This window comes from Tachypleus tridentatus, chromosome 5, assembly GCF_004210375.1.
Source record: "Tachypleus tridentatus isolate NWPU-2018 chromosome 5, ASM421037v1, whole genome shotgun sequence".
Lineage (NCBI taxonomy): Eukaryota > Metazoa > Arthropoda > Merostomata > Xiphosura > Limulidae > Tachypleus > Tachypleus tridentatus.
The window spans coordinates 45,554,878-45,581,716 of record NC_134829.1 but is presented as its reverse complement, the minus strand read 5'-3'; the positions used below and the strand labels follow the sequence as shown (position 1 = coordinate 45,581,716).

General features: G+C 33.2%; 1 protein-coding gene across 1 annotated transcript in view; it reads right to left on the bottom strand.

Annotated features, from left to right (window-relative positions):
- Positions 1 to 7,159, bottom strand: part of LOC143251073 (uncharacterized) — a 257,132-nt gene extending 249,973 nt beyond the window's left edge. The window contains exon 1 of the mRNA XM_076502426.1: positions 6,985 to 7,159. The gene's annotated coding sequence lies outside the window, so the exon portion shown is untranslated. The remainder of the gene's footprint in view (positions 1 to 6,984) is intronic.
- Between the last annotated feature and the right edge of the window lie 19,680 nt (positions 7,160 to 26,839).

Here is a 26,839-nt window from a genome sequence, read left to right as displayed (position 1 = left end):
GATTGTGCAAGCTAATTCAAGTCAAATTGACGAAATTAAACTAAGATTGCGCATAGCTTATCCAAGTCAAATTTACGAAATTAATCTAAGATTGTGTAAGCTTATCCAAGTCAAATTTACGAAATTAAACTAGGATTGCGCATAATTCATCCAAGTCAAATTTGTGAACTTAAATAAGATTGTGCATAGCTTATACAAGTCAAATTTACGAAATTAATCTAAGATTGCGCATAGCTCATCCAAGTCAAATTTACGAAACTAAACTTGGATTGCGCATAGCTCATCCAAGTCAAATTTATGAACTTAAATAAAATCGTGCATAGTTTATACAAGTCAAATTTACGAAATTTAACTTGGATTGCGCATAATTCATCCAAGTCAAATTTATGAACTTAAATAAGATTGTACATAGCTTATCCAAGTCAAATTTACGAAATTAATCTAAGATTGTGCAAGATTATCCAAGTCAAATTTACGAAATTAAACTTGGATTGCGCATAGCTCATCCAAATCAAATTTATGAACTTAAATAAGATTGTACATAGCTTATCCAAGTCAAATTTACGAAATTAATCTAAGATTGTGCAAGGTTATCCAAGTCAAATTTACGAAATTAAACTTGGATTGCGCATAGCTCATCCAAGTCAAATTTATGAACTTAAATAAGATTGTACATAGCTTATACAAGTCAAATTTACGAAATTAATCTAAGATTGTGCAAGCTAATTCAAGTCAAATTGACGAAATTAAACTAAGATTGCGCATAGCTTATCCAAGTCAAATTTACGAAATTAATCTAAGATTGTGTAAGCTTATCCAAGTCAAATTTACGAAATTAAACTAGGATTGCGCATAATTCATCCAAGTCAAATTTGTGAACTTAAATAAGATTGTGCATAGCTTATACAAGTCAAATTTACGAAATTAATCTAAGATTGCGCATAGCTCATCCAAGTCAAATTTACGAAACTAAACTTGGATTGCGCATAGCTCATCCAAGTCAAATTTATGAACTTAAATAAAATCGTGCATAGTTTATACAAGTCAAATTTACGAAATTTAACTTGGATTGCGCATAATTCATCCAAGTCAAATTTATGAACTTAAATAAGATTGTACATAGCTTATCCAAGTCAAATTTACGAAATTAATCTAAGATTGTGCAAGATTATCCAAGTCAAATTTACGAAATTAAACTTGGATTGCGCATAGCTCATCCAAATCAAATTTATGAACTTAAATAAGATTGTACATAGCTTATCCAAGTCAAATTTACGAAATTAATCTAAGATTGTGTAAGCTTATCCAAGTCAAATTTACGAAATTAAACTAGGATTGCGCATAATTCATCCAAGTCAAATTTATGAACATAAATAAGATTATACATAGCTTATCCAAGTCAAATTTACGAAATTAATCTAAGATTGTGCAAGCTAATTCAAGTCAAATTGACGAAATTAAACTAGGATTGTACAAGCTAATTCAAGTCAAATTTACGAAATTAATCTAAGATTGCGCATTGCTTATCCAAGTCAAATTTACGAAATTAATCTAAGATTGTGTAAGCTTATCCAAGTCAAATTTATTAACTTAAATAAGATTGTGCAAACTTATCCAGGTCAAATTGACGAAATTAAACTAGGATTGCGCATAATTCATCCAAGTCAAATTTATGAACTTAAATAAGATTGTACATAGCTTATCCAAGTCAAATTTACGAAATTAATCTAAGATTGTGCAAGCTAATTCAAGTCAACTTGACGAAATTAAACTAAGATTGCGCATAATTCATCCAAGTCAAATTTATTAACTTAAATAAGATTGTGCTTAGCTTATACAAGTCAAATTTACGAAATTAATCTAAGATTGCGCATTGCTTATCCAAGTCAAATTTACAAAATTAATCTAAGATTGTGTAAGCTTATCCAAGTCAAATTTATTAACTTAAATAAGATTGTGCAAGCTTATCCAAGTCAAATTGACGAAATTAAACTAGGATTGCGCATAATTCATCCAAGTCAAATTTATGAACTTAAATAAGATTGTACATAGCTTATCCAAGTCAAATTTACGAAATTGATCTAAGATTGTGCAAGCTAATTCAAGTCAAATTGACGAAATTAAACTAAGATTGCGCATAATTCATCCAAGTCAAATTTATTAACTTAAATAAGATTGTGCTTAGCTTATACAAGTCAAATTTACGAAATTAATCTAAGATTGTGTAAGCTTATCCAAGTCAAATTTATTAACTTAAATAAGATTGTGCAAGCTAATTCAAGTCAAATTGACGAAATTAAACTAAGATTGCGCATAGCTTATCCAAGTCAAATTTATGAAATTAATCTAAGATTGTGTAAGCTTATCCAAGTCAAATTTATTAAATTAAATAAGATTGTGCAAACTTATCCAGGTCAAATTGACGAAATTAAACTAAGATTGCGCATAATTCATCCAAGTCAAATTTATGAACTTAAATAAGATTGTGCATAGCTCATCCAAGTCAAGTTTACGAAATTAAACTAAGATTGTGCATAGCTAATCCAAGTTAATTTACGAACTTCAAATTGTGATTAAGGTTCTGTAAGTGTAAGTCAAATATGTGTTGAGGATGTGAAGAACAGAAATTATAAGTTACGAAATTTATTTGAGATTCTGTTTCAATTTTAAGTCAAACTCAAAATGAGATTGCGTATGGATTCACCAACCTGAAGTTACGAGCTAAAGCTGATATCATGCATAGATTCCTTACTTTCAAGTGAAACTAAACTTAAAACAACTTAATTTTTTCGAAATGTTAGCGTAACTCTCTCGATAAAAGATATAGCTTTTCACGTTCTTTATAGTCGGGCGAGGCATGGCCAGGTGATTAGATCACTCGATTCGTAATCTTGGGGGTTGCGGGTTCGAATCCCCGTCCCACAAAACATGTTCACCCTTTTAGCCGTATGGGCGTTGTAATGTAGCGTTCAATCCCATTATTATTTGGTAAAACAAGTATCCCAAGAGTTGGCGGTGGGTAGTGATGACTAGCTGCCTTCCCTCTAGTCTTACACTGCTAAATTAGGGACGGCTAGCGCAAATAGTCCTCATGTAGCTTTGTGCGAAATTTAAAAAAACAAACAAACTTTGTGACAAAATTAATATTAATGAGTACAAATTTTGATCATCTGAGATAATTTTATAGTAGAACCAATTGCAGAAAAATAACGTGTGATGATTATCGTCCTCAATTTCTTTACACTTTATCCAGCTGAATACTTTTAAAGGCACCTTATTTGTGGATAGTATAATAGATAACCCTAAAACTGGAAACAAGTGACTCATTATGTTCTATAAATTAGCATTACTTTTGGTGTTGGTATATTAGTACGAGTGTCAGAAACGGCATTGGGTTTTATGTGGGTACTAAAGTATACTCTGTTAAAAATGGTGGGGAGAGTACTACCATCTCTTACCCCACAATATACTCTAACCTAACGTTTCATGGGTAAGTGCAATTATCAAATAAATTTGTAGCATATTCGTAGAATAACGATTGGTATCGGTTTGATTAACAACTTCTAATATATAGAAAAGCCAGTGCCTTTTAGTAACACCACGTTCCAACAATGGTTTTTTATGTCATTTTGCTTAGCTATAAAGTAAAACTTAATATTGTTTTTAGTCTATGTACTAAAAGTTTAAAATGAAATGTATAGATAATAAAAATGGGAAAATATTTGTTGACTTTTTAATTTAAAGCTTCCGTTAATTAAATATATTTGTTTTTTATTAAAAACGTCGCTGAAAAAACAGAAAACAATTTCATTCAGAATCAATTTAAGTTTAAAACTGAATCGATATCTCTATTTTCATGATAAATATTATGCACTTTACTATGGCTAGGTGATCCCACATTACATCTTTAGTTTAGGATCATCATACCAACACTCACTACACTTATAAGGTTCCATGTCACAACCACTTTCAAGACCCCCTTGTACTCCCGTCACTACAATCGTAGACAGTACAGAAATATTTTATATGGATAAATGCAGTTTAGTTTTTATGTTTTTTTTATATTTCTAGAAATCAAGCGTGGCGTGACATACCTTGGCTTTTATATAGCACTAGCCGATTACCCGTGGTGCCAGTGCATTAGATACGCGTGTGACATACCTATTGTTTGTTTGTTTGTTTCTTGAATTTCGCACAAAGCTACTCGAGGGCTATCTGTGCTAGCCGTCCCTAATTTAGCAGTGTAAGACTAGAGGGAAGGCTAGTCATCACCACCCACCGCCAATTCTTGGGCTACTCTTTTACCATCGAATAGTGGGATTGACCGTCACATTATAACGCCCCCACGGCTGAAAGAGCGAGCATGTTTGGCGCGACGGGGATGCGAACCCGCAACCCTCAGATTACGAGTCGCACGCCTTAACACGCTTGACAATGCCAGGCCGACACATTTATAACGTCATATGTGCAGCCTGAGAACGAAGAAAAATAAAGTTTTTCGTGGCGGAAAACGGGAGCGAAAGAGGGAAATCGTGACCTCTATTGCAGATCTACATGCACACAGGATCAAAATTTCGTGAAGTTGGGGATTTCATTCTGCGTGTTAAAAACGTTTTTCCAGTATCATATAAGCAAGAGTTTCATTATAGTATGATAATGAAATGTGTGAAATATTTTATTACTTTTTGCACATGTATGATAACATAAACCTCACAAATGACATTGCTTTTGTGTAAATATGATGACACGGACATCCAATATGGCAGTATTTTTGTCTTTGTCAGAAGGAATAAGCATCTTTTGATTTTAATGTCGCTTTTGTATGTAATTAAGGACAAAGCGACACAAAAAGGTATCTCTACTGTGCCAACCACAAGCTTCGAAGCTGTGAAGAAGACGTAAAGAAGTAAAGAAAACGTGTTGTGAAGAATGGTTTAAACCAATATGTTACAAAAGTTTTAGGGTTTTTCTCGAAGTGTTTTAATTAGCACATTAGAGGGTTATTGGAGCAACTCTGAGAACGCTTCTACTAATACATTACAAACTAATTAGCGAACGTTTGAGAAACTTTGTACCAGTGCATTACAAACTATTTCGTGGATCTTTCAGAGAGTTTGTACCAGTGCATTACAAACAATTCAGTAAACCTTTCAAAGGGTTTGTACCAGTGCATTACAAACCCTTTAGTGCACCTTTCAGACGGTTTGTTCCAGTGCGTTACAAACCATTTAGTGATCCTTTCAGAGGGTTTGTACCAGTGCGTTACAAACAAAAATTCTTAAAACTCTCACCTTTAAACGTTAGAGTCGAATCTGCTTGAGTAGTGGCATCTTTCTTTCATTTTGTTATATCATTTCTCCCAGTGTTATAGGACATTATGAGTGACAGGGGGAGAGAAATTCCAAATTTATATCTGAGCAAAGTTTCTGTATCTTTCATATTTGTACTTTTTACTCTTGTGTCTTGTCAAGCATTTTGTTCTGTGTTATACATGTTAATACGTTATTGATAACTAAAACACAGACTTGGCATTAAACACATTGCTACTGAACTGTCTTCGTTCGCAGCCAACGAAGATATATTCTATCTCTGTAATACACACTTAACTGCGTCTGTAGGTATGTTGTAATAACGCATTTGCAATTGTCACTTGTTTGACAGTTCTAATTCAGTTCCAATTAATTCCAACGTTTAACGTTATATACAAATAAAGATAAACAAGTAGGCATACAAGAACACATTTTACTGGAAGAAACTAATGATGCTTCTGGTTTGAGAATATCTTGAAATTATTCGTAAGAGGAATGTAGTAGAATAAGAGGTACAACTGTTTTTATAACATAAAAATATTGATACTTAGAACCGTGAGATAATAAATACAAACTGTTTTTATAACATAAAAATATTGATACTTAGAACCGTGAGATAATAAATACAAACTGTTTTTATAACATAAAAATATTGATACTTAGAACCATGAGATAATAAATACAACTGTTTTTATAACATAAAAATATTGATACTTAGAACCGTGATATAATAAATACAAACTGTTTTTATAACATAAAAATATTGATACTTAGAACCGTGAGATAATAAATACAAACTGTTTTTATAACATAAAAATATTGATACTTAGACCCGTGAGATAATATATACAAACTGTTTTTATAACATAAAAATATTGATACTTAGAACCGTGAGATAATAAATACAAACTGTTTTTATAACATAAAAATATTGATACTTAGAACCGTGAGATAATAAATACAAACTGTTTTTATAACATAGAAATATTGATACTTAGAACCGTGATATAATAAATACAAACTGTTTTTATAACATAAAAATATTGATACTTAGAACCGTGAGATAATAAATACAAACTGTTTTTATAACATAGAAATATTCATGCTTAGACCCATGAGATAATAAATACAAACTGTTTTTATAACATAGAAATATCGATACTTAGAACCGTGAGATAATAAACAAAAACTATTTTTATAACATAGCAATATCGATTCTTAGAACAATGAGTTAATAAATACAAACTGTTTTTATAACATAGAAATATCGATTCTTAGAACAATGAGTTAATAAATACAAACTGTTTTTATAACATAGAAATATCGATACTTAGAACCGTGAGATAATAAATACAAACTGTTTTTATAACATAGAAATATCGATTCTTAAAACAATGAGTTAATAAATAGAAACTGTTTTTATTTACATAGAAATATCGATTCTTAGAACAATGAGTTAATAAATACAAACTGTTTTTATAAATAGAAATATTGATACTTAGAACCGTGAAATAATAAATACAAACTGTTTTTATAACACGAATATTGGTACTTAAACGATGGGATAATACGATATACACATTGTTTTTATGGCATACATATATTGGCACTTAGAAACATCAGATGGCTAGTGCTAGTAAAAAAAAATGTTTACGTGGTTAATTGTTAAACTTACCTTTCTCTTATATAGAATTCCCCTAATAGGCTCTCTTTTCACCTGTTATCATTTCCTCTGTGTATCGAAAGGTTTTTAGAAATTGTAAAAGATGAACTTTCTAAAGCTGATATTCTTGAAACTTCTATTAATTCTGAGGATTTTCAGTTCTGAGAGTATACACTCTTTACTCGTAAGCGCCCAAGTCCTACAAACGAACCTCACTCTTGGCTTAGAGTTTTGTACGCAGCGAAGACAGCAACAGCGGAACGAACGATTATGGTATAGATTGTGAATCGCTCATTGGTTTAAACCTTGATGACGTAAACACGCAACATTGAAAATGTACATTCTGTGTTGGTATGTATGGTTGTGAAATAAATTCACCATAATGCAGTGTATCTGCTAGAGATATGAAAAATTTAATGAACAGAAAAGCAATATGGATCAAGATAGCTATTGGCGATGAACATATTAAAAGAGAAGAAGACAGCGCATACCACTGCTTCGTGAAACAAGTGAGTAGCAAAAACCTGACATGCGCAGAAGGATAAATCATAACAAAATGACTTATGAAGTATTGTAAGCATAATATAACAAGAGAATTATTCCACTACTATATACAACATAAAACTACGTACAATCGCATAGTAATATACAACGTAGAATCAACTGCTATCACATGATATACAACACAAAATCGCCTACTGTCATCTGGCAAGCAAAATAGAACTATCCAAAATCACGTGACAGAAAACCCAAGACGACAACTCGACTTACAACTTAGAATCAGTTGTTACCACGTAACATATAAATAGAATAAATTGATATCTCTCGACGTACAGAAATAGCAAACAACTATCATAAAATGTACTCTAGAGTACATGTTGTTAAGGTGATATAAGCCTCTGATGGGCTTCAAAACATTTTTTTTTTCTGTCTGTTAATATACCATTATTCGGTTACTACTGGCTTTTACATAAACAGTGGTAGATAATGTTACATTTTGGCATCTCCAATACATTTATTTAGTTGCGTGATTTTCGTAATATTAATATAATAAACTTGTAAGACGTTTAAGAATGAACATTTTTGTACGATACTGTGATACGTTCAGTTATATTAAGCTTGTTAAAGCTATATTGATTTCGAACTTTACTATGCTAATATTTTGTAATGGTCTGGTTTTCAGTTTTTAACGTTTCGGTATGTTCTCTGTGACACGATTATCTAGTCAACTTTGTTGGTAAAAATTAGTTTTTTTTCATTCCCAAGGGAACTGCTTTATTTTGTCTTTTTATTTCTACTTATCTATTTTCCCAGAGGTCGCTACTACTTGGTACAATGTAGTTTGACTAGAATGGGTACTTAATTGATTAAACCAATGGAATTACTCTGTCAGTCAAATGGACCAATTACCTTTATTGAACTGTTGTCGTAAATAAGCATAATCCTTGGAAAATCTTATATAAAAATAATCAATAATCTCACTACATTAGGTCTTTATGTATAGAGTCAACGTGCATATTATGTATAATTTGAAAGTTTAAGTTACAGCAAAGATCAAAGCCAACAATATTATAAGAACTTGACTTGGGATATCATTCCCACTAGGCAGTCAATTAAAGAAGGCTCACTCGATATTAGGATTACATTTCTAGTAGATACGCACTGAGCCGAACGTCGAGTAAAGATGATTGATATAAGATATACATTGAAGACAAGCCAGGCTTGCTCTTAGCTCAAACTAAGAACAGAACTGTGATTCGTTCTTATTGGAGACTTGTTGTGAACAGAGAGTCAAGATAAGACTAAAGTCATAGAACTCACTTAGAGTTATAGTAACACTTATAAACACTCCCACTAAATCAAGAGTCAACTCTTAATAAGAACTTATAAGACTATTATCCCAAAAAGAAGAGTTATTTTCTCGAGCCAAGAATTAAATTCGAACGATAAGATAGAAGAACCGAACCAAAAATCCAACTACCATGGCATTTATAAGATATACATACCAAACCAGAAGTCTAATGACTACTACATTTATAGGACATACATACCAAACCAGAAGTTTAATGACTACTACATATATAGGACATACATACCAAACCAGATGTCTAATGACTACTACATTTATAGGACATACATACCAAACCAGATGTCTAATGACTACTACATTTATAGGACATACATACCAAACCAGAAGTCTAATGACTACTACATTTATAGGACATACATACCAAAACAGAAATCTAATGACTACTATATTTATAGGACATAAAACAGAAGTCTAATGGTGGACATACATACCAAACCAGAAATCTAATGACTACTACATTTATAGGACATACATACCAAACCAGAAATCTAATGACTGCTACATTTATAGAACATACATACCAAACCAAAAATCTAATGACTGCTACATTTATAGGACATACGCACCAAACCAGAAGTCTAATGACTACTACATTTATAATATACACACACCAAACCAAAAATCCAACTACGACGATACTTGTAGCGTACACGCACCAAACAAAAACTCAAACCAGCATAATTTTCACAAAAAAAACTAACTAGTATTTCTCTTGTGAAAACCAAAAATCAAAGAATTGAGCTCCAGTGGTGTTCTCACTGCTAGAAACCGGATTTTGATACCCATGGTAGGCAGAGCTCAGATAACACTCACTCATCCAATGATGTTGAATTTGTACCAACTTATTTGTTTGAACACAAAGAAAAAAAAACCTGTATAATTGGTTTTGCCATCTCATTCCTAAGCCTTTGAAATATGAAAAAAAGGAAAAAACATATAACAAGATAATTCATCAAGCTATTAAATCCCCATTTGGGAATGACCGCAGATAAATGATCTTGTATTCCAGATGGACGCTTGGGATTGTGTTGTATTTTCTGTGGCACAAGTAAGATAAAGGAATGCTAACTAAAATAAATCAATGAAGCGAGCTTGAGGTCGCTCTAGTCTTATTGCTACCTTTCCTTAAAATCCATTTTCTACGAAACATTCGATAATGGAATCTACGATATTCATTAGGTTCTCATGGGACGTAATAGAGTAATTAAAATAATTCACGTATTTACCTCTCAGGTCTGAAAAATGTGAAAATCGTAATCAGTTTAAGAAATAATGGCCTCTTTATTCGTAGAACTATGATTATATATGATCATTACATGCGCTTACACGCCAGATGCCAGCATCAGTAGGCAGTACAGCAAATTTAGACGAGTGTTTCAGGAAATATGTTTCATTTCATCGTTACGAGATGTTTGTTGTTTTATTCCTTTGCGCATCGAAACCTCGAAAAGTTCATTATTCGTTCATTATTTTTGTTCATTCTCACGTAAAATCTATGACATCAAAAACACGTATCTAAATATTACATAAAACTACATAACTATTTTGAAGCAAATATTTTACATGAAATAGCATGTTCGAGGACAACTCGACAACAAGTTAATATGGCAAAACACTGTGATTTTTTTCATTCGTTGTACAATTTATTTATGTTCATTTGGACAACGATTTTCCTAATTCCACTAAAGAGCTTATTCGACTGGGATGAAAAGACCGCTTTGTCGCATAGTGGAATTATTTTCACAGCAAATTTATATATTTATTATTACAGCTAGTTGTACTTTTGAAGGACTCGAGAGACTTTGGATCTGTAAAAGGATTTTGTTGCCCATTGTAAGTAGGTTACTTCTTTCGATAAAAGAATTACATTTTAATTCTTAGACAGATATACGAAGAAGTAAAAATCGGTAGACCTTATACGTTTATTTCTTCTTCACTTCTATCTTAAAGCCTTATAAAAAAAAATCACAAAGCACACACACACAAAGAAATGAACACCTAAAGAATATAATCCCGCAAGCCTTAAGACTGTAAACTTGTTCACTAATGTTGTGGTTGTCAATATTTGTGCAAAGAGGTTTTTAGACAAGAGTATCAATCAAATACGTCAATATTGGTAAATCACACGGCGTTTTTTACGAATGTTTTAGTTCTCTTAACAGGCCCGGCATAGCCAAGTGGTTAAGGAACTCGAGTCGTATTTTGAGGGTCACGAGTTGGAACCCCCATCGCACCAAACATGCTCGCCCTTTCAGCCGTGGGGGCAATATAATGTGACGGTCAATCCCATTATTCGTTAGTAAAAGAGTAGCCCAAGAGTTGGCGGTCGGTGATGGTGACTAGTTGCCTTCCCTTCAGTTTTACACTGCTAACTTAGGAACGACTAGCGCAGATAGCCCTCGGATAGCTTTGCGCGAAATTCAAAACAAACAAACAAATAAAACTATCTAAGATAAAGAATTACTTTTCTACCACGTGATGACGAGAAACTCACTTGAAGTAAAAATGTATTCTCAAGACGGCTGGTGTGAATGTTAAAAGTTTAATGAAGATTACCTAAGAAGGTTGAAACATTGTGATGGACTTTATTTTTTTAATTAAAGGTTTAACACCCATACCAGTTGTCTGGAGAATACATTTTTCCACCACTTGTTTACTCCAAAAGCGATCAAACCGAAACTCTTCGTAAAAATTTGATTTCACAACACATCAACGTATTTAATCAAAACACAATTTTGAAATGAAATACCACACGTCCTTGTGTTGTTATGAAATACACAAAACGTGTGTATGTGTTTATACAGCTCATAGTTCATATAAGTTTGTACTTGTGAAACACAGTACGTGGTGTTGTTAAGTGGCTCAACGTTTATGTTACATTTTTCTACAGTTTAGTGACTTAATGTTTTTCTAAATAACATGAAACAGGTTTCATCCGTTGTTTAGAACATCAGAAGATGTGGAAGAATGGAAAATGTCAAACACAGTGCCATCTATGAAATATGATCCAACGATTGAGTCAGCTCAAATGCTTTAAAAAATTTAAACCGGAGCTTATCAAGAAACGAAATCGTTGAAAGATGCAATGGAAAAGATTGTTTGCAAACAAAAGATTTGACAAAAGATTATTTTTGCTGTGCTGTCCATTTAACTGGTTATATAGTAGAAGGGCCTACAATATTTAGTTGTTGTTGTATTTCAAAATCATAAAATTCAAATGAATCGCAGTTTGTTGATAGGTTACAGCTGGTTTTATTCATATATATTAAAAATAAACCTGTATGTAAGAAATAGTAAATATTAAAGTTTCTTTGGCATTGTGACAAAATATTTACTATGTGTACTACGTAATACTGAGCATTAAATATATCTTAATCATTATGAGAAGCAATGTGTACTACATGTATTACAAAGTACGAGGTATTTAAGTTGCCTTACCCTTATGGCAAACAATATGTCTTATGTAATACTAGATATCAAAGCTTTCCTTACTATTATGGCAAACAACATATACTATATGTACTACGTAGAACTGACTATCGGATCTTAAACAGCTTTTAAGAATGATGGCACGAGCGATCTATGTCATTAAAATGTTTTTCTTTTATATGAGATACATTATTAAATAATGTTTGTTAGAATTATACAAAAGGCTTATCTCCACTCTATCTACCGTGAAAGAAACAAACACTGGACACTGTGGTGTTGTAAGTCAGTAAACTTACTGTTGACTTGACTGGGACGAATGTAAGGGAAAATCGCAAAACTTTAATTATTTGATGAGTTATAGGAAAAACAGTATGTTTTTGATATTCATCTCTACTGGAATTTACGTTCTAATCTTTCAGAGACTTAAGATCTCTGCTGAGATGGATTTTGTCTAAGACCCTCTTCATTCCACAAGACCTTAAAGCTGGCTGTAGCATCATGTCTAAATATAAACTTGGTGAAACATATACTATTATTACTGAACCAAATTGATGAAGTAATAAATAGTGTTCAGATTTCAAAGATATCACCAATTTGGAGTGCTCGGTTTTAGCGCCAAGTTACACAGTGGATGTCTGTAGTGCTTCAACCGTTGTAATTCAGCCTAAACGTTATCAGTGTAATCTATAAGGGACTTGAAATTTGATAAATAGTAAGTTTGGAAGAAATAGGTGAAGTCTATAACAGTATGATTTAAATTTTGCGCAAAGCTACACGGGACTATCTGCGCTGGCCTTCCTCAAATTAATAGTGTAAGACTAGAGTGAAGAAAGTTAGTCATCACCACCCACGTGCATTTCTTGAGCTACTGTCTTACAGATAAATAGCGGGATTGATCGTCACATTATAACGCTCCCACGGCTAAACAGACGAGCATGTTTGGTGGGATTCGAACCCGCGACCCTCAAGTTGTGAGTCAAGCACCTTCACCACCCAGCCATGTTGAGCCGTCTATATCGTACTCAGTGCATTTATTTCATTTAACTTTCATGTATTTCCTATCACGTTCGTTTTAATATTCGTTTCTGAAAACAATCCAAAAGTAATCAAACTGTGATCAAAGTCGACGCAGGCTTGTCTTAGTAGAGCCACTGAAAAATGTTTATTCAAAAAGAGAGGCTATTTGCTATTAGCCTGTGCGAAGTCAAAGACATGGATTATTTGTTCGACTCGACACGTGCATCACTGGAGGAAAAAAAAAATATCTTCGTTTGCTGGGAAATTGTAAATTACACACCTCAGACTCATACTTTGTTAGTAGTGTGTTTGAAAATAGCCTCGGGAATGATCCCTAACTTATCACTTATTTGTTTTAATTTTGCTCTTTCTCTTTTCTAATTACACGAAGATATTTCATGAAATATTTTATCTTTTTATTTTATTCAATACATTTTTTTTTATTTCGATTTTCTTTCTGTCTTGAACAGATAGCCTATAGTGTAACTTTACTTTTAACAACGACCAACCAACCACAAGAAATATAACGTATGGAAGCCTTGCACATATTTATGCTAAGTAGAAACAAAGACAAAAAAAATGGCGACGGATATAGATATAGAAATAAATACACACAAAACAAATCATTTCTTTTGTGCGTACTTCAGTTTAACATTTAAATAACATTCAAATGTCCTGCACTGCGTGGTTTCATTTCTAGAGATAATTAACCCTAAAATGTAACAAGCCATGAAATTAGAAATGTCGCATAGAATCATGGGAACAGCTAGCTAAAAGAGCACATCTAAATCTTCGTCTTTACAAATTCGAGGTTTGTTCTTGATACTTACGAGATGTCGAATATCGGTTTTCTAACGTCTAGACCATAAATAACTTCCTTGTTGACAGTCCGTAACTAAATGTCAGTTGCTTGTCAGGACAAACTACAAAGCATTTGCTTGTCTTTAGTTTGAGAAACGTTCGAGAAAAGAATATGCTGTTTTATACGTGGGTAACTGTTTGTTTCTTCCACTTTGTGTTTTCTAAACTATGAGAATTCTTAAGATAATCAAAACTTACAAACGAATACCATATAAAAAGATGTACGTATTTAATTCAAGCAGTAGTTGTTATTTCTTTAGTTTTCTTTAAATTGTTCTGTGAGGTCCTGGAGATAATCGAATGGCTTTGGTAAACTGAATATGAATTATTTCTCACTCTTATAATTTTTGCTATGAATTTTTCAAATAATTCAAGTTATCAAAGTGAACAAAGTGTATACTCGTTTCAAACTGGTAATATAATGAGATGAGAGGAAACACCTTTCAAAGTAATCAGAGTGAACAAAGCGAGTGTATACTGGTTGTAAGCTGGTAAAGTAATTACATAAGAGTAATATCTTTCAAGTTTTGAGGGACAATAAAGTGTATACTGTATGTAATCAGGTTTTACTAAGTTTTACTTGCTCTTTTGTTTACGAACGTCCTCTTGTTCTGCCTTTAAATTATTCGAAAAATTAATTGTTTGAAAGACAAACTAAGATTATCAAACAAATTTTTACCGTTAAGATAAATGCCTACATGTTTTTGTGATCCAGGGTAGTTTCTGTGATAAACAAAAATATCATTTTGTGTGAAGAAATATTGAGATTAATTGACACAGAACAAAATAAGCATCTTTTGTTGTAGGGAAGATTTTATTTTAATAATTATACGTCATCAACCCATAGCATCGAATTGTTATTTGGAAACTTGAATAATATTAGATATTTTTATTCTAATTATGTATGTAAACTTCAACTGAATAAATAATGTGTTCTATAATATATGACGAAAACACAAAAGAAATAATTCTCGTTCGTTATGTAACATACTAAAGAGTTTGTTCTGTAACATACTAAAAAGTTCGTTCTGTAACATACTAAAGAGTTTGTTCTGTAACATACTAAAGTGTTTGTTTTGTAACATACTAAAGTGTTTGTTTTGTAACATACTAATGTGTTTGTTCTGTAATATACTAATGTGTTTGTTCTGTAACATACTAAAGTGTTTGTTCTGTAACATACTAAAGAGTTTGTTCTGTAACATACTAATGTGTTTGTTCTGTAACACTAAAGTGTTTGTTCTGTAACATACTAAAGTGTTTGTTCTGTAACATACTAAAGTGTTTGTTCTGTAACATACTAATGTGTTTGTTCTCTAACATACTAATGTGTTTGTTCTGTAACATACTAAAGAGTTTGTTCTGTAACATACTAAAGTGTTTGTTCTGTAACATACTAATGTGTTTGTTCTCTAACATACTAAAGTGTTTGTTCTGTAATATACTAATGTGTTTGTTCTGTAACATACTAATGTGTTTGTTCTCTAACATACTAAAGTGTTGGTTCTGTAACTTATTCAACTATTTGTTCTGTATGTAACTAAATTGGTTGTAACATCGTTCTTTGGGATACTGTAGAACTTAAAACAAATCTTGAAAGACAAGTTCCACAAATGAAACAAAAAATGTTTTATTTGACAGAATAGCGTTGTTGTTTGTAATTAAGCACGACGCTACACATTGGGCTATCTGTGCTCTGCCCACCACGGGTATCGTAACGAGAATTCTGGCTTTCTAAATCCGCAGACATACCACTGTGCCACTTGATGTCTTTAAGAGAGAAGTTTAAGAAAGGTTATATTCACCATACTTGAAAAGGCATTTATCCAATGCAAGCTTCGCTCTGATATTCAGCTTCCGTTGTTTTTCAGTTAGGACAAAGTTATACAATAAGCTATACGTACTACGTCCAGCAAGGAGAATACAACCCAGACTTTAACATTGTAAATCTGTAAATGTAATGCTGACTCACGAGAAGACATACAAGTTTCACTAAATATAACAAAATTTGTTTAGAAAACTTGTATATATACACACACACACTCATATAGCGCAATATTTATGAAATCAAAAATAAACGTTTTTCTTAGAACTAAGGTCAAAACTGACGTTGATTTCAGTGATTTTTTTATTCATTCGTCATACACTTAATGCTAATTAATAACAAAATAGTTATAATTTTATGATTATCATACTCTTTATCTATTTTAAATAACCTATTATAAGTTTATTGTGCTAACATTCCTATATTGTTATAATTGTTTAACTTTATCATTTAATAGTTCTACAAAATTTTAATTTATCCTCGGATCATATAACTTTGTTCTGCTAGTATTCCTTTTCGTATCTTGAAGCTCCATGGATTTACGACGTTAGCAAACGAGTTTCGATACCCGTGGCGGGCGGAGTAAAGATAGCTCTCTCTGTAGTTTCGTGCTTAACATGGAATAAACAAATGTTTCGTAACTTTTTACTCACAAATTTATACGAATTTCAATTTACACCGTTCTACGTTATAGGGAAAACCTGATACGGTTTGTTCGTTTTCGGAATTTTGCACAAAGCTACTCGAGGGCTATCTGCGCTAGCCGTCCCTAATTTAGCAGTGTAAGACTAGAGGGAAGGCAGCTAGTCATCACCACCCACCGCCAACTCTTGAGCTACTCTTTTACCAACGAATAGTGGGATTGACCATCACATTATAACGCCCACGGCTGGGAGGGCTAGCATGTTTGGCGCGACTGGGATGCGAACCCGCGACCTTCGGGTTAAGAGTCGCACGCCTAACGCGCTCGGCCATGCCGGGCACAATAGTTGAAGATATGAAAAGGTTGTTCTGAACATTTAAACATAACAATATGTGTGTGTTAGTTGAAGATATCAAAATGTTGTTCTAAACATTTATACATGACAATATGTGTATGTTAGGTGAAGATATGAAAATCCTGTTCTAAACATTTATTATTAAAAATTTATTTTAAAAGTTCGTGGAGTTATTGTTTTAAGATCTCGTTTACCACTCCTTAACTTAGACAAGTATTGTCCACATGCTAAGAGTCCTTCTAGTTTCTCCGTTGTTGTAGTTTTTGGCAGATTGATGGATGATCAGTGGTAAGATGCATTACCTCTTTATTTTGTTATGATGTAATCTATGACAACACTCAGTTTCAGAAAGGAGATTGGCAATAAAGTATAAAAAATGTTTTTAGAAATCTGTGGCACGCCTTAAAATGTCGACAACAAAACCACCTGTTGCGAGTCCTTAACGAACATTTTTGATTTCTGTCTGTAAAAAAGGTTCGAGCCGTGTATTCTGGGTAGATTGAGGAGAAATGTTGGATAGTGGATGTTGTTGAACATGTCACACTTGTTAAGTTATCATAAAATGTACGAATAAGAAGTTAAATACAACGTAAAAGTTGTGACTGTATCAAGTTATGACTATCTTTCAATGAAATTAAACAATAATATAGATGTTTTTTATAGATTGTTTAGGCAGAGTATTCATGATGAAACTTTGTAGAATGAACGGCGACTATCTGTTATGGAGACACAAGTGTATAGGCCAACGTTTCGAAATTCTTCCGCTTTCCTGAAGACGAAAGACTGCCATAACAGGCAGTCGCCGTTTCATCAGTAATATAGGTTATTATGAAGTGTATTTCTTTTTCCAGAATTCTTAAACAAAACTACACATAATGTCCATCTCCCAAATGTCTTCGCAAATTTGAGTTGATGGACTGAAAATCAACTAGTCAACAGAATGTACAACCTAATTTAGGGCTAGTATTATCTCATCAAGTAGTGAAGTTAGGGGTTATGCTAATAAAACACTCACATGAATTTTTGGATCCACGAGCTTATTTTAATCACCTGAATCAATTTGTTTTGTAGGTTTTTTTGAATGGATGTGTAGTAATTGTCATAGAATTCTGTTGTCAAGTTAACATACAGCTCGTCTCCGAAAATGACATCTTTGGTTCAATCACATACAAGCACAAACTGAGCACAAAGAGATCATTTTTTCTGTATTTCTTAAAGTGACATTAATGGTTCAATCACATATAAGCACATATAAAATACCGTAAGATCTTTGTATATATATATATATTTCCGGCATAATGAAGCTGGTCAGCATTCATTCAACAGGTAATTTAGCTTGCAACAGACAAAGAACATTGTCGTAAAAACAATAATGTGAAATCTCAAACGTGTTTCCTTCTAATCAGACTAATATGAACAATTCTGCCTTTCATCTCAAGAAAGTTCCTGCTCTGGTTCTCAACAAAACATCTGGAGTGCACTCACTGCTTTCACAATGTATTCTTATGAGAAAGACTTCGTCAATCTTATCATGTATATCATGATAAACCAGGGTTTACTAAAATTACATAAATATGTATTTTCCTTTCAATTTAAACATTTTTAAAATGTCATGACTGATGAACGTTTTGTGTTTATAAATATATATTTATACTGTGTACTGCTACAAGGATATCGCTACGTAAAGACGGATATTTCTATTTCTAAAAAATGCTCTATACCATTAAAACGTTATTTGTATTTTTAGAGCAAAGCCATAGCGGACACTGTTGAGAATCTAACCCCGGATTCCAGCGTTGTAAGTTTGTAAAATTATCGCCGTTTTACAAGGGAATTGAGCATTTATATAGGTATGCATTTATAGTGGGCGCTGTTGCTAAAAATATCATTACATAATGAAGGATATTATTTTTGGTAAAAGTATTCTACGTAAAACAATTTTACATTCAACTGTTAACACATGCAAGTTCATTGTCACGACACGAAGCTATCCCAAATGAAATAAAAACTATTTTATGTCAGACAATCATTCCTTGTCTCTCTTCTCTGAGTGTATCAGTTTGATGGAAGACCTTCTCTGTTTCGTTGTCCTGAATATTTTTAATGTAATTATAGCTTCATCAAAATACTTTTCGACAAAAACTGCTGCTATTTATAATTTCTTTACGTTTTCTGACGTTAAATATAGGTGTAGATAGTATATTTAACTATTTGTTTAATGTTAGGCTACACGATGAGCTGTAGACACTCGGTCTTCCACAGATATTGAAACACAGTTTTGAGTATTATAAGCCCTCAGGCCAGCAAGTGTGTCACCAGGGATTGTTTTGTATCTAAACTAATTATTTAGTTATGTAATTTGTTTGTTTTGGAATTTCGCACAAAGCTACTCGAGGGCTATCTGTGCTAGCCGTCCCTAATTTAACAGTGTAAGACTAGAGGGAAGGCAGCTAGTCATCACCACCCACCGCCAACTCTTGGGCTACGCTTTTACCAACGAATAGTGGGATTGACCGTCACATTATACACCCCCACGGCTGGGAGGGCGAGCATGTTTAGCGCGACGCGGGCACGAACCCGCGATCCTGGGATTACGAGTCGCACGCCTTACGCGCTTGGCCATGCCAGGCCGCATAGTTATGTAATTTGCTCAAGAATCTTTAAGCGTTTTAATAATGACTTAAGCTTTCCAATAATTTTGTAAAGATGAATTTAAACGAGAATTTTACAGGGTATCTATGAATAATCAAAGAAACATAATATTGAATATAACTGTACTAGAAAACGGGTTGTTTGAAACAAGTTTCTGATGGCAGTTTTTCTAATGTGACTGTACTATAGTCTATAGTCACTATACGATAGTGTGATTTGCATTTCGAGGGTCTCTGGACTGTTGAGTTTATTTTTATTTTAAAATACTATTCTTATTTTATCTAATCTATTCCACTAAAAACATTAAACAAGGCGCAAAAACCGTTGTTTCATTACCTGACGTAATTCAGCCTGTTGTTACTGCTATCAGCGATAGATAATTAGACCATATGAGGCAAAGTATACCACAGCCCATCAGAACCACATTTTTACACGATAAACACTAGGCCACTCTCGATCCTCTGTAAATAAGTGAAAAAAAAACAACTAAAGTTGGAAGAGAGTTAAACCTGAAATTATGCTATTTGGACAAATAAATCTACGTTATTAAATGTCGAATACCGTATATTCAACATTTTCTATTGGTTGCTAATAATCTGGAAACTGAAAACTGGAATTATTTGACGAAGACTTCAGCCATCAGTTTCGAATTTCTCTAGGGGGTGCTGTTACAGTAATGAAAGATTTATAACGTTGAAATAATGGGTGTTTAAAGATTGTTGTTGTATTAATCCTAAACTACAGAAAGGAATTGCGTCGTGAATTTTACTACTGTAAGTCCATAATCTTACTTACCTTACTTACCTCTGGCCCACCAGAAGGCTAAACAGAAAGACAAAGTAAAATAATGAAGCATAAAATTATAAAAAAAAGATTTTTTTTCAATAGCAAAAGACAGTTAACATTGTGTTGAGCAAGTTTTTACATTGAGATTTTATGTAAAATGGTTTTGGAAGTTGGATTCCTAACCTCTTCCATACTTCTGTAAAACAAAGATTTTTACTAAACATTATCTCCAATATATAGAGGAGCAGCAACATGACATTAGTAGAATAATTTTTAGAGAAACTTCTATTATTGAAATGATGTCCATTTCTTCTCACCCTCTCCTCTTTATTCAGGCTTTACCTTTTTTACTCTTCATATCACCTGTTATACGATCCTACATCAAAGGTTTCGTATCCAACAAAAGACACGTCATTAGATTTCAGAATATTCGATCGTGTCTTTCTTTCTTTTTTTACAGTGATTCAAGCAAACAAAGCTAGGAGGCTCTCATATGAAACTATGTATACTTGGGAGACGTAGCACGCTTATTATTATCATTACTATTACTATTAAGGTAGATATAGTTAGGTCCAAAGTAGCACCGTTACACCTACCACTGCAGATATAAACTCCCACATCTGTATTTTTACTGTAACTAAAGGATAGTTATATTTTATAACAAGTTAAAACTCGTACATAAGGAAGATTAGTTTTCATAACATACGACATTTCGATCATTATCAAGTTCACAATATTATTTGCAGTAAACAATGTTTTAGTATTTAGGTCAACAATCAAAATCCAACAATGTATTTACATTCTAGAATGGATTGTAGTTGCTTATTCGTATAAGGCTTGGCATGGCCAGGTGGGTTAAGGCGTTCGACTCGTAATCCGAGGGTCGCGGGTTCGAATCCCCGTCACACCAAACATGTTCGCCTTTTCAGCTTTGGAAGTGGTATAATGTAACGGTCAATCCACTTTTCGTTGGTAAAAGAGTAGACCAAGAGTTGGCAGTGGGTGGTGATGACTAGCGGCCTTCTCTCTTGTCTTACACTACTAAATTAGGAACGACTAGTGCAGATAGTCCTCGTGTAGCTTTGAGCGAAATTCAGAAAACAAACAAAACAATATTCGTATAAATATAAACCAGCGTAAATTTAAAAAGAATATTCAATATAGCTAAACAAAAAATAAACTAAAGATATTAGTCATACGTAAATAATCTGTAAAATTTACTCTGATTGATATTTTATACATGCAATAAAATATTTTTAGAAAGTTATGGGTAAACGCCGAAAAATTAAAAAGCCATAATCATGGCGTTTGTAACAAACATCACGTAAACTAAGAGTTTGTTTGTTTTTTAATTTCGCGCAAACCTACACGAGGACTATCTGCGATAGCGGTCCCTAATTTAGCAGTGTAAGACTGGATGGATGGCAACTAATCATCGCCATCCACCGCCAACTCTTGGACTACTTTTTTACCAACGAACAGTGAGATTGATCGTCACATTATAACGCCCCTAGGGCTGAAAGGGCGAGCGGGATTCGAACCCGCGACCCTCAGATTATGAGGCGAACTCCTTAACCTACCTGGCCATACTGGACCGTCGTAAATTATCAGATCTTTTATTTTTCAAAATGTTTTCTTTAACTGTTGCATATCTTCACAGATGCTTCAAGCTGTTTCTGTGTTTAACAATAAGTGACTGATAGTGTGTGGTGGAGGAAGGATATCATAGAACCGTACACAAAAATTCCCGTTTGCTAATACGAAACAAATGGTTCTAATTACTTTGGTTTGCCCGAGAGTTGCAGACTGTAACTCACATTTCTAGAAAACTGTCAAATTTAGTGACATATGGAAATTGAAGAACAGACAGCGTTTCAAGTTTCTTTTTCGCCAAAACTTAAACATTTGTATATGAAAAAAAATCGAAATTTTCGAACAATACTGAGAAACACGGGAGACAAATCAATAAGACTAATACTGAGAATTAACAGAGAAAATATTACAAAAGTACTAAGTGTTAGAAAATGCAAACCTAAGAAAATATTAATAACTGCTTGAAGAAAACGAGGCTTAGATTGCCAAGAAAGATTAGTGTATGTATCACTGGAAAAAAAAAACTGAACAAAAATGTATGACAGGAATGAAACTGAATGACAGTTAATATATGGAGCTCCGGCTTTACATGCTAGGTTTTGGGAAAGTCATACCATTTTTACCGATAGGAGACCTTTTACTGTCTCTATATCAGTTATTATCATAGCTATACAAAAAAATTTGAGAGGAAGGCTTATTGTAGTACTTGTTGTAGATTTTTCTATTTTACTTGAAGTTACGTTGTAAACAAATTCAAAATACAGGGTGTTCGGAAAGTCACTGTGCAGTTTTGTCTGTTAATAAATATATAAGCCTCAGCTCATATTGAAGTGAAAGGCAATAATGAAGACAACTATTCAACACCGCCCTCTGTCTGTTGGTACTAATCGAATTGCATAAAATTAACTGTCACTTTTATAAAGCATCCACAGCCCCAGAACTTCGTAATAACGGAGAACAAACCACTCAGTGTATCTCAGACCCACGATCCAGAACGCAAACCACTTTGTTGTGTTGGGCCTCAAAATTTATATCTCCTGTCTTTGCGTGTATGTATGTGTATTTTAATACAGTAAAAATGTGTTAGATAAAAATGGCCCTGAGCTTATAGTGAACTGTTCAAGAATTATTACCACAAAGCTATACAATTTTTGTTCAAACAAAATATTTCTTTACAAAATGAATATTAAATAAATCAGCCAGGTCACGAAGTTTCGTATATTCATAACTGTATGTTTAGGTTAGTATCAAATACATATATTTCAACTCAGTAAGTAAGTTTTTATCGTCGAAAGTACATGTACATGTTACATACATATATTGATGAGACATAAATTGGTGTATGAAAGGATCTTTAATTTGTGTTTTAGTAATCAAATCAGTATACAAGAAAATCTTAAAGACTCAATCAAGTTATCTTCAGTCAAGAAAAATATTGACATAAGACATGTGGAAACCTGTGTAAGTGCTCTTGGTCTCTTGGGAATCTCTTTTGGTGTACGGAGCTAACAACTAAAGAGCTTCTAATGGATAGCAGGCAACACTGCATACCTGATAACATAGACAAAATCTCTGAACTTCAACCATTCAAGGACGGTATCCAGAGAAACTGTATTCATTAAATAAATAGTGAACATAAATTAGTATAGTTGAAGCTCTCAAAAACCCATGGGTGCAATGAAGGTTATTCAAATGATTTTTTTTGGGTGGCCAATATTTGTAAACAGGAAGAAGTTATAGTGAAGCTGTGTTAAACCTATGTAAGTTAACATGTTTACAAAATACGTTTGAGCAAATACGAGACCCAGTATTGTAACCGTTATAGTTTCGCCTTTGTTTGTTTTAAATTTTCCAAGAGAGGAATTATAATCGATTGTTTTGTTTTGTTTTGTTTTTGAATTTCGCGCAAAGCTACACGAAGGCTATCTGCGCTAGCCGTCCATAATTTAGTGATGTAAGACTAGAGAGAAGGCAGCTAGTCATCACTTCCCACCGGCAACTCTTATAATGCCCCCACGGCTGAAAGGGTGAGCATGTTTGGTGCGACGGGGATTCGAACCTGGGACCCTCAGACTACGAGTCGAATGCCTTAGCCCACCTGGCCATGCCGGGCCCATTATAGTCGAAAAGCTTTTGGATGTTATAAATGAGATCAAAGTCATATTCGAATTTCAAAATAATCTGTTCAGGTTTTGGAATAGCGAAAAATAGTTTTAGCTCACCCTCGGAAAGTTATCCAATTTCTCTAATGTAGAAATATTAGTTTTAGCTCACCCTCGGAACGTTATCAAATTTCTTTAATGTAGAAATATTTAAACAAAGGAAAAATAAACTCAAGAGATTATTTGTTTGGGAAAGCAACTGAATTATTTACGGTGAAGGCATCTTCAAGTACAACCCAAATATTTTACTTGTCAATGAATTAAAGAAATAGATCATTATAGAAATGTATTAAATGTTTATATGAGTGGCTGCAGTCTTTGGTAATAACTAAACATTCACTAGGAATGTGTCCATCATAGTGTTAGCCGTTCTTTCTTCTTTCTTTTTTTTTGCTCCAGAAAGTTGTTGAGCTCCTAAGACATAAAATTTGGAGATGCTTAAGTAGTAAAACGTCTTGTATGAAATGAAAAGCAAAAAAAAAAAAAACACGAAAAGAATCAAAGACAGCTAACTTAACTCACCCCCGACAAAAATCCTCTGCATCTTCCAAGAGATGTGGTATACCTGCAAGGGGATAATCAGATAACACTAAAAGTAACTAGCTTTCTTCTGGAGTAACAAATGGAAGTGGAAACTCTGAACGCATTCACTTCTACACGTAAGCTTGTAAAACCAGCATCAAGAAAATCCCCCTCAACTAACAAGTTTTGCGTTCCTTGTTTTCTTGCACTCATAAATTCAACCAATGAAAGTAGGAAGAACAAAAGTTAATTGCTTAGATTAAAGACTTTTATTTTGAACAGTCAATACTTTTCCACACACAATGTATTAAAATTACTTAACTAGTCACTACACGTGTTGTGATGTGAACACACTTTACTAGATTTAAGAATTTTTTAGGCGTCACTTTAGTTTTGAAACAGGAAGTTTAAGCAACCTAACCAAAACTTTGGTGACGTAACGTTTAATTCGAACTTATTACGAGTTGATGTTGTAAATTGTTTTGAGTTTAACTGTTATGTTAGGAATCCAAAACATGGCTATTAGGATCTCCGCGATTCCTATCAGTAATAAGTTCATAAATCTAAAAAACAAGACAACAAACAGTAATGGTGTTTGTAGTACTGTAACTCTTATTACACTTCTTCAAGTGTTTGCACAAAACTACTGAAAAGCTGTCTGCACGTTGCTGTCCCTAATTTTAAACTGGTGAGCTAGGAAGAAGGTACCGAAACAAAAGTACTCTCCGCCAACTCTTATGTTAATTTTATCTAACCTTAAAGTGCTTTTTGTCTATCATTCTTATAACGCACCCACAGAACCGCATTTTGCATCTTACTGTAGTGCATTTTAGTTACTTTGACAAGAAGAAAAATGAGTTGGTTTCGCCAGATGTGATCATCTGCCACATATGAGGCTCAAAATGTCGTTAACAGCAAATGTATCCGCCTAATAAAATAGTGCATTCGAATATTTATCAGAAAGACACAAGAAGATAAAATGTAATTAGCTATGCTTTATATTACGTTAATTTTAATTCTGATCTAATTAGGGTAGTACGAAGGTCGCTCCGATTGGAAGCTGATATTAATTATAAGTGAAATCAAACTAGGCCTATACGTGCTGCTTTGTAATTCTATTTTTATAAAAAATCCAGAAACTAATAGGATTTTGATTAAACTAATACGAATTTTGACTCGTACGAATATTCTCATTTCCGAGTCTAGTGTGCAAACTAAATAAAAATTGAGTTTTAGAAACAGCTTAATAAAATTAATTTCACTTAATCTTTCCGGATTCACGTCGTATAGAGCGACAGAAGAACCTACCATTTGTTAGGAAATACTATAAAATGTCATATCAGGACGCTCGTGATACCTAGTAAGTACATAAGACCACAACAATGAATAAATCATCATTATCTACATCTGACACAAAAATATGTTTAATACCTTCGTTCTAAAGAAGCTCATGTTTTGAGGACTTGAGAAAAGTAATGGTAATTCGTGTACATAAAACTCTGATGACACTTTCGTCAGCCTCCCACTGGCAGAGTGGTATGTCTGTGGACTTACAACGCTAGAAACTGGGTTTCAATACCCGTGGTAGGCAAAGCACAAATTGTGTATTTTTGTGCTTAATTTGAAACAACAAGAACCCTTTATTTAAGAAAACGTACAAAAAACATCCACGTCAACTTATTCTGGAACACTGCTTCAAGAAAGCTACATATATATATATATATACTGTATTTGCATACAACTATTATTAACCTGTAGCCACATTCACTATTTTATTCTTTCCAGCCTTTATTTGCTCTAATATTGTTTACCAAAATCAACTGCGCAGTTTAGTCTTACCGTACTTGTGCTGATTAAGTGCCTTGTCCAGTCTTACTATGTTTGTACTGGTGTGCATAAGCTGTAGGTCATAGTGACCACAAACATTGGTCATAGTGACCACAAACATTGGTATGTTGTTTATCTTTTCTGTTACCTAAAGTTTCAGGAAACTATACAGTTTCAGGGTTAAAACGTATCAATTATTGCGCGTGTTTATATATGTGTTTATCATTTTGTTAAACTTCCCACCCTACTTACAAATAACACAAATAGGGCATAGCATAAAGAAAACACTTTCAGTGTACTCACCAATTTAGCATGAAGGGTAGGA